We start from the raw sequence: 10,741 nt of genomic DNA, 5'->3' as shown, positions 1-10,741 counted from the left end.
TTCCAACCCTCACAGTCAGTTCTTATAACATTTATTCACTATTGTATCACAAGACACTGATCCCCATCTCCTTTCATCAGCCCTGCCCAGACAGATTGGATATTACTCAGTGGAGATTTCTACCTTCCTCTGTGCCCTCTGGATCTAGGTTCCCTCTTGAAAGCTTGTAAGCCAGTCACTTCTTGCCTTTGTAGCCACCCCATTTTGGGTAGCCAATGTCCAAGTTGCCCATCCCTGTCTACTCTGTGTATGGAGGGGGTGGGAATGATTTGTTCCCTCTTTTGAGCCATTGCATCCATAGGTGTAGGTCAAGTTCATCAAGTTGTATCAGATTACTATGTTTTCCTCTTCTTTCTTCTTCTAGTTGAGCTCTGTTCATACATTGATATTTATTGATTTATCAATTTTAGACATTATTTGTTTTAATCTATAGAGAATTTAGCTTTTGGTTTTATATGTCCCTTTCTTGTTCCATTTCCCATATAGTTATGTTGTTGTTGTTACATGTTGTTGAGTCGGTTTTCACTCATAGTGATCCTGTATAGGGTTTCTGAGCAGTGACTGGTGAATTTGAACCACCGACTTTGCAGTTCAAAACGACCTTGAGGTCACGTACCATATTTACTCTGCTTTTATATTACTATAATAATTATTCTAGGATAAAATTGTATTGTGTACTATATTATAATGAATAATAATCAGATTATTATTGTTAAATATTGAAGTCATCTGATATGATTATGCCTTTTTCTTGTATAATGTTCAGTTCTTCTTGAAGTCCTTCTGTCTCTTATTGTATGTGTCTCTTTCCGTATGTATTTCCTCCAGTGCATATTTTTGTATGCATGCTATGGTTTCTCTCTTTAATATTAGGTTGGTTGGTTGTTAGGCTGTGTGCCATTTGTTCCTACTCACAGTGACCCTATATAGGGTTTCCAAGGAACAGAAAGCCTCATCTTTTTTGTGCTCTTTAATAATTAGAGCCTTACTTAAATCTCAGGTGATCTTTGTCTCTGTTTGTATTGACATATGAAATGCTAACAATCTGAATGGAAGGTCTGTGAATCATATGGGACTTGCCAGATTTATATTGGAAAGACAGTAAATGTCATTTATCTTTTTTCTCACACATTCAGCTTTTCTAGACATTTCTGTAGTTCTTCTCTAATGTGTTCATGTGTGTGTGATATTACCCTGGCTACTAGCATTTGGAAGGCACTCTGATAGCATAATGGTTACGAATTGGCCTGCTCATGTCATGGTCAGCAGTTTGAAACTACCAGCCATTCCATGGGAGAAAGATGAAGCTTTTCTGCTCCTGTAAACCCTGTACAGGGTCACTACGAGTCAGAACTGAGGCACACCACGACCATCACCACCACTAGCATTTGGGGGAGTTGAGTGAATGAAAGTGGTTACAGGGTTCCAGCATTCATTGTGTAGATGGTTACTTCATTCCTCTGCTTACAGACCCAAGGTTTTCCTTTCAGAGGGGAGGTACCTGAGCCCTATAAACAGACTTGCAACCAAGTCCCAGCCTTAACTAAGCTCCTTTGTTTTTGCAATTCCTCACACACATAAACATACACATATGTATAAACACGCCTCTTGTTGGTGTTTCCTCTGCAGGCCTGAGCCCATAGCCTCCTCAGCTCTACTGGGTTCATTCCCAATCCTTCAGGTACTGCCCATGGAAATGACTATGTTTAACAGAGAGTTCATTCTGAACTCAAAATTGATGATCTTTACATCAAAAAACAGTGGCAAACAAGTGAATACTACTTTTTTAATGAAATAAACTGAGAAGGTCTGTATTTGTGTATAAAATTATTTTAGTTTCTCTTTCATATTGAAGTTAAAAAAAATAATAAAAAGACTATAGTGCAGCAGTCAATAACAATAAAAATACTGGAAACAATGGCAAATCCAAACTTACATCATAATTTGATAGAATGTATATCTTAAATGACAAAACCACAAAACTTCATATAAAAAATGTGAAAATCTGGAAAATTGTATATATATATAGATCTCTGGTAGTGTAGTGGCTACAAATTGGACTGTGAACTGCAAGGTCAGCAGTTCAAAACTACCAGCTGTTCCACGGGAGAAAGATGAGGCTTTCTGTTCCCGTAAAGATTTACAGCCTCAGAAACCCTGTACAGGGTCTCAATGAGTTGGAACTGACTCCATGGCACATAACAACAGCAACAACAATATATTTATTTTTTGATAGGCATTTTCTATAAAAGGTCCATTTTCCACAAGTTACTCTTATAGGCAAGGAGCTCTGGTAGCATCATGCTTACGAGTCAGTCTGCTAACCTCAAGGTCAGCTAGTTCCAAACTACCAGGGATTCCATGGGAGAAAGAAGAGGCTTTCTGCTCCCCTAAAGATTTACAGCTTCAGAAACCCTATACAGGGTTGCTATAAGTCAGAACCAACTCCGCGGCACACCACCACCTTGTAGGAATAATTTTCACAGAAATTGAAGATCAAAACCAAACACCAACAAACAATATTAAAAGGAACAACTTCTAAAATGAATGGTGATTATTGTTAAGTGCCGTCGAGTCAATTCAGACTCATAGAGACCCTGTATAGGGTTCAAAGAAGTGGATGGTGTGTTTGAACTGTCAACGTTGTGGTTTGAAGTCCAGCACTTATCCCACAGAGCCACACCAGAAGTCCAAATGAATGGCATTTGTGGCCTAAAATATCCTGGAAATAAAAGATACCATACATTTAAATCCTGATTTAATAAAATAAAGTTTTATATGATGTTGTTGTTAAGTGCCGTTGAGTCAATTCCAACTCATAGTGACCCTGTATAGGGTTTCCAAGGAGCAGTTGGTGAGCTTGAACCACCGACCTTGCAGTTCAAATGACTTTGCAGTCTGACACATTAGTCCACAGCGCCACAGGTGCTGACTCATTGCAATTGTATGCCCAATCAAACAAAATAATGCCCAGTCCTGCATCAACCTTGTAATCATTGCTGTGCTTGAGCCCATTGCTACAGTCACTGTGACAATCCATTTTATTGAAGGTCTTCCTCTTTTTCTCCGACCCTCCACTTTACAAACATGATATCTTTCTCCAATGACTGGTCCCTCCTGATAAAATGTCTGAAGTATGAAGGCAAAGCCTGGTCATTCTGGTTTTCAGGTAGTGTTCTGGTTGTACTTTTTCCAGCACAGATTTATTTGTTCTTTTGACAGCCCATGACGCTTTCAATATTCTCCTCCAACACTAAAACTAAATGCATCAATTCTTCTATGATCTTCCTTATTCACTGTCCAACTTTTACATGCATATGAAATTATTGAATATACCAGGGCTTGGGACAGGTGCACGTTAGTCTTCAAACTGACATTGTTGCTCTTGAACACTTTAAAGAGGACTTGTGCAGCAGATTTGCCTAATGCAATAGGTCATTTGATTTCTTGAGTGCTGTTTCCATGAGTGTTGATGGTTGATCTGAGCAAAATGATGTCTTCAACAACTTCAATCTTTTTTCCATTGTTATGGATGTTGTTTATTGGTCCACTGGTGAAGATTTTTGTTTTCTTTACATTGAGGTGCAACTCATACCGAAGACTGTGCTTTTTGATCTTCATAGTAAGTATTTTATGGCCTCTTAGCTTTCAGCAAGCAAGGTTTTATCATCCGCATGTCACAGGTTGTTAATGAGTCTTCCTCCAATTCTAATGTTACATCCTTTTCCAAAAACCCCAGTGTCTTGGATTATTTGCTCAGTTTACAGATTGAATAAGTATGGTGAAAGCGTATAACCTTGGTGCATACCTTTCCTAATTTTAAACCAGTCAGTGTGCCCTTGTTCTGTTTAAACAACTGCCTCTTATTCTACATACAGGTTCCTTATGAGTACAATTAAATGTTCCAGAATACTCATTCTCTGCAATGCTGCCATAGCTTGTCATGATCAACAAAATCAAAAGCCTTTGCATAGTCAATAAAGCACAGGTAAATATCTTTCTGGTTTCAGTCAAGATCTATCTGACGTCGGCAATGCTATCCTGTGTTCCATGTCCTCTTCTGAATCCGGCTTGAACCTCTGGAATTCTTCTGTCAATGTATGGTTGTAGCCATTTTTAATTATCTTTAGCAAAATTTTACTTGCATGCCATATTCATGATATTAGGCAATGATTTCCACAATCTGTTGACTCACCTCTCTTTGGAATGGGCAAAAATATAGATCTCTTCCATTCAGTTGGCCAGGTAGCTGTCTTCCAAATTTCTTGGCATAAATGAGTGATTGTCTCTGGTGCTGTATCAGTTTGACGAAAAGATTTCAATTTGTATTTCATCAATTCCTGGAGACTTGCTCTTTGCCAATGCCTTCATTGTACATTGAATCTCTTCCTTCAGTACCATTGGCTCTTGAAATGCTTGAACATTGACCATTTCTTTTTTGAACAGTGACTCTGTGTATTCCTCCCATCTTCTTTTGATGTTTTCTGAATTATTTAATATTTTGCCTATAGAATCCTTCACTATTTCAAGTCAAGGCTTGAATTTTTTTTTCTTCAGTTCCCTCAGCTTGAGAAATGCCCACGCGTCTTCTTCCCTTTTATTTTTGTAACTCCTGGTTATGGCTTTATATAGCTATGGAAAATACTTTGCATTAATAAAACATTCATACAGAGTATAATCAGATTTGAAATCTCTCTACAGGATAATGAGAGTTGTAAGCAACCATATATGATACAACAAAAGTCCATGTCTCATAAATCTATGTATGATTAGAAATAAGATTTAGGAAAGTCTTCTATTTTTTTCCTACAAATGATACCATAAAATCATTAATTAGGAAAAAAATGTAATTCCTCAAAAACAATAATTAGGATAATGGAAAAAAAATACATAGCAAGAGGATGCTAAATTAATAGGAATATATATCTTAAAAGACAAAACAATAAGGATTCATATGAAAATAATCACCCCAATGTATACATTGTACATTAAGGACCTGTTTACTGCTAAAAGCAATGGATATATAAATTGTTTATAATTTTAGAATTGATGGATAGAAGCCTCTTGTTTTCTTATCTTTGCTCATTATAAGTTGATGGCTCTGCTTCCTTCCATACATCTTAAGCATATTGCCTTGATGCTTGCCAGATCAGGTTCCCCAGCCCAAAGTACCCACTGCTTTTTAGTGGTTGGAGGTTGTGTGTCTTGGAGTTAGTCCCAACTCATCACAACCCTGTATAGGTTTTCTGAGGAGCAGAAAGTCTCATCTTTCTCCTTTGGAGCAACTGGTAGATTTGAACTGCTGACCTTACGGTTAGCAGCCAAACTCAGAACCCAGTTAGAATAAACCCAGTTAGAATAAACCAACAAAGAGACAATAAGTGTTCTTTTTGTTTGAGGAAATTGTGAAGAGTTAGCTAATTTCCTGTGGATATAGTAAACTGAGTGGCTTAAAATAATAAAATTAATATTATATATTCCTGAGTGTTTTTGTGTACTCCCTTCCCTACCCCATTCCCCACCCTCCCCCAAAAAAACAGAGGAAAATGAAGCAAATACTGTTGAATGATGATGCACGGAGAAAATTGTAATCGTTGCAATGAAACGATGGTGTAAAGCCGATGTTCTCCCATGTAAACTATCACTCAGTTTACAATAATAAAATAATAATAATAACAAAATTAAGAATTCTGGAAGCTAAGTGTCCAAAATCAAAGGTGTTGGCAGGTCCATCATCCCTCTGGATGGATGTTATAGATGGATTGTTTCCCCACCAAAATATATATTGAAGTCCTAATGTCTGTGAATGTGACTTTGTCTGGAAATAGGACTTTTGAAGATATCATCAGTTAACAAAGGTAACACTGAGGTAGAGTGAGTTCTAATCCCATCCTGGTGATGCCTGTATAAAAGAAAAAGGGTACAGAGACATACACAGAGGGATGATAGCAAAGTGCAGATAGCTGTACAAGTCAAGATATGCCAAGGGATACAGAAGCAGGTAGAAACAATCTTACCCTAGAATAGAGAGGATAGCTCTTCTGAGGCTCTGAATTCAGACACCTAGCTTCCAGAACTATAAGACAATACATTTCTGTTGTTATGAGCCACCCAGTTTGTGGCATTTCGATACAGTGGCCCTAGAAGTCTAAGACAAGGGGATTTGGCAGGAGGCACAAGGTCAATGGGTCAAACCCACCACCAGCTGCTCTGGGAGAAAGAGGAGACTTTCTTCTCCTGTAAAGATTTAAAGCCTTGGAAACCATACATAGGCTCGCTATAAGTCAGAATTGACTCAGTGCCAATGGGTTTTGTTTTGAGTGGAGTTGTTGCTGGCTGATTGTTTTCATTGAAATTGCTCACATTGGTTCAAGGTTCTACCAAACTGATGGAGGGAATCCATCAGTTTCCTGGCAGCTGCAGGATCAGCTAGTTACTATGTGCAACAGTGGCTTTCTACCTGAGAGTAGAAAGACTATGGTTGCTAATCTATTTTCCTCTTTCAAATCTCATGCAAAACATTTCTGTGCCTCATACTCATTCAGAAATTCAGAAAAGGGATTTTCCTAGAAATAAGGTTCCAAATTAACTAAGGAAATACAAACCCATTTCCAGCATAATCACCATGAATTATAACATGTAAAAAGTTGTCTTATATTTGAGAATGTTTTTTCATATTTTCTCCTGTGATGCCTCTGTTCAGAGGGAGAATAAAATTCCAGAAACTTCCTTCTTCCCACATGTGCAGTGACACTGTTTGGTTTTCCCTTCAAGACAGAACTTGTCATTCAGCCATGAGGAGTGGTTAGCTGACCATCTCCAATTGCAGCATCTTCAAGATTTGTTACAACTTTTGAGTTGGAATCATGTTTTTCACGGACTGACTCCAACCAAAGACTAAGCACAGCAGGGGTCCTCGGGACTCATCATTTCCAACTAAGATTCCACTGTGGGCCATCTTAGCTTCTGAGCTTCCTGTTGGGCTCTCTGGGACTGCAAGTGCTGCATTTCAGTCTGAGGGTCTTTCTGAGCAATTCTGATTCCTTTTCACGTTTCTTTCACAGGAGCTCCGGTGATTCAGTGCCTCTCAGAACTCTGCTGCTAACAAAAAGGTTGATGGTTTGAACCCACCAATCTCTCATCAAGGGAAAGATAAAGCAGACTGCTTCTGTAAAGACTTACCGATTATGGGAACCCTATGGGGCAATTCTAGGAGCTCTGGTAGCGTAGTGTTTACGAATCGGGCTGCTAATCTCACGGTCAGCAGTTCGAAACTATCAGCTGTTCCACAGAAGAAAGATCAGGATTTCTGCTCCCATAAAGATTTACAGCCTCAGAAACCCTATATAGGGTCGCTACGAGTCGGAACCGACTCCACGGCACATAGCAACAATGGGGCAATTCTAGGAGCTCTGGTAGCATAGCGGTTACACATCAGGCTGCTAATCTCACGGTCAGCAGTTCGAAACTATCAGCTGTTCCTCAGGACAAAGATGAGGATTTCTGCTCCCGTAAACATTTACAGCTTCGGAAACCCTGTACAGGGTCGCTATGAGTCGGAACCGACTCCACGACACATAACAACAATGGGGCAATTCTACTCTATCCTATAGGGTCTCTATGAATAGGAATTGACCATGGCATAATTGCTAGGTCAGGATTATAGTCTTAAATATTTTTCTGCCTATTTCTGCTTCCTTCTTTAAAGGTTTTACACTGTCTTCCAGCAACAATTTACCTCTCACAAGCCTAACTCTGTCTCTGTGTCCACTTTCCAGAAGTCCTTTACACCAGATAAAAACTTAAGAGCTGTCATCATATGGCTAAGAGAGCCCTGAGAGAATTATGAGGTTATCCAGGAAGAATGACCAGAGTAAGAACAAAAGCAGGATATAGAGGCAGTACTTACTGAGAACAGCAATGGGGGGAAGAGGAGGAACCTACAAGGAGCCTAAAGAGGACTGGAGGCAAACCCACAGAATGTAGTGACATAGAAGACTTTGTCATCACATTTTTCTTTGGCTCCAGTGTATCTTTATATATATATATTTTAGTATAAGCTTAAATGTTAAAAACCAAAAAAGGTAGCTTTTTCTAAAGTGTATCTATTTTAATTCTTACAATACCCAATTTTAGAACTCAAAAGAGGTAATTTACAATTTTTTAAGCACCATGCTTTCAAGTTTGTTCCAACTCATAGAGTCCCTAAGCACAACAGAAGAAACGTACCAAGTCCGACATCATCCTCACAATTGTTGTTATGCTTGAGTCCACTGTTGCTGCCATTGTGTCAACCTATCCTGTTGGTGGTCTTCCTCTTTTTCACCAACTTGCCAATTTTCCAAGGATGATGTCCTTCTCTAGACACAGTTTCTCCTGATAGCATATTCAAAGTACAAGAGATGAAGTCTTGACATAGGCGAATTCTAACTGTACTTCTTCCAAGATAGATTTGTTTGTTCTTCTGGCAGTCCATGGTACGGCCAATATTCTTATCTAATACCACAATTCAAATGCATTGATTTTTCTCTGACCTTCCTTATTCATTGTCCAACCTTCACATGCATGTGAGGCAATTGAAAATACCATAGCTTAGGTCAGGCCCACCTGAGTTCTCAGATTGAAATCTTTGTGCTTAAACACTTAAAGAGGTATTGTATAGCAGAATTGCCTAATGTAATACATCCTTTGATTTTTTTGATGGCTGCTTTCATGAGCATTAATTGGGGATTCAAGCAAAATGAAGTCTTTGGCAACTTCAAACTTTTCTCCATTTATTATGATATTATTTATTGGTCCATTTGTGAGGACTGTTGTTTTCTTTATATTGAAGTGCAATTCATATTGAAGGCTGTAGTATTTGCTCTTCATCAGTAAATATTTCAAGTCCTCTTCGCTTTCAACAAACAAGGTTGTGTCATCTGCGTATCGCAGGTTGTCATGCCCTAATTCTGATGCCATGTTCTTCATAGAATCCAGATTCTCAGATTATTTACTCAGTGTGCATATTGAATGTACACTGAAGTAGGTGAAAGGATACAACCCTAACACACACCTTTCCTATTCAGTATCTCCTTGTTTCTGTTCATATGATTGCCTCTGGATCTGTGTACAACCCCCAACGAGATGGATTGGCCAAGTGGCAGCATTGATGGACTCAAGCGTGGCAACAGTAGTTGAGGTTGGCCCAGGATCGGGCAACGTTTCATTCTGCTGTGCAAAAGGTCGCTATGAGTTGGCACCTAACAACAACAACAACAACAATCCGACATTAGGATATAATTATATCCTTCATTCCATGTCTTCTTCTGAATTTGGCTTGAATTTCTGGCAGCTACCTGTCAATGGAGTCCTGGTGTAGTGCTGTGGGTTAGTGCCCCAGACTGCAAAGCCATTTGAACTACAAGGTCGGTGGTTCAAGCTCACCAGCTGCTCCTCAGAAACCCTATACAGGGTCGCTATGGGTCGGAATCGACTTGACGGCACTTAAAAACACAACAACAAACTTGTCAATGTACTGCTGCAATTGGTTTTTAATTATCTTCTGGAAATTTTTCCTTGCATGTGATATTAATGATATTGTTCTATGATTTCCACATCCCATTGGGTCACTTTTCTTTGGAATGGGCACAGATATGGATCTCTTTTCATTGGTTGGCAAGATAGCTAGCTGCCTTCCAACTTTCTTTCTTTATTTCCTGGGATGGTTTTTCTTTATTTTTGTGTGAGCGTGTTTTTAATTTTTTATGAATTGAGCAGCAGAGGTTTATAGAGTTTTACATTCCAACCATACACTTTGCTTTACTCTGTGCACCAACAGTTAATAGTATTTACCTTTATTCACTTCATCACATTCCTCCCTGTGTCTCCTGCTACCTTCATCTTTTCTCTGCTAACTTCACTCTTGTTGCATATTGTCTGCTCTGTCACCCATATTGACATGTGTCTGTCCTCTAGCCCATAAATAATTTTCCTTCCCCTACTCCACCTTCACCATTATGGTGGTGGTGGTGTGCCATGGAATCAGTTCCATTGCTTAGCGACCCTACATAGATTTTCTGAGGTTGTAAATCTTTACGGGAGCAGAAAGTCTCATCTTTCTCCCATGGAGCTGCTGGTAGTTTTGAAGTGCTGACAGTGAAGTTAACAGCCTGACCCTTAATCACTAAGCTACCAGAGCTCCTTGTAACATCATAGATTGTTTCTTTTACCTGAAAAAAAAAAATTAACTTGATTACAACATTTGTCTCATACAGTGTTTGTCCTTTTGTGATTGACTAATTTCACTCAGCATAATGTCCTCCAGGCTTAATCATGTTGTGAGGTGTTTCACAGATTCATCATTATTCTTCATTGTTTTGTAGTATTCCATTGTATGTATGCACCAAAGTTTGTTTAACCATTCTGTTGATGGGCATTTAGGCTATCTCCATCTTTTTGATATATCTTTTGTAGACAGTATATTGAAGGATCCTGTTTTCTTATTCATTCTGCTCTTTATCTCTCTTAACTGATACATTCAATCCATTTCTATTCAGTGAAATTATCAATAGGTATGAATTGATTGTTTTCTTTTTTTGTATGTTTCTTTTTGTGGTGCTGCTGGATTCTTTGTTCCACATAATTTTTTATGCTGAGTTCATTTTGTTTGTGGGTTCTCTTTTCATTTTTATTTCTGTTGTGTTAATGTTTACTACATCTTTCTGATTTTCCTCTTTCTTTAGTTTGATGTACACGTGTA

The sequence above is a fragment of the Chrysochloris asiatica genome, unplaced genomic scaffold (genome assembly GCF_000296735.1).
Source record: "Chrysochloris asiatica unplaced genomic scaffold, ChrAsi1.0 scaffold00318, whole genome shotgun sequence".
In the NCBI taxonomy this organism is placed as follows: Eukaryota; Metazoa; Chordata; class Mammalia; order Afrosoricida; family Chrysochloridae; genus Chrysochloris; species Chrysochloris asiatica.
The sequence above is the reverse complement of the archived record's forward strand: the minus strand, read 5'-3'. Positions refer to the sequence as shown.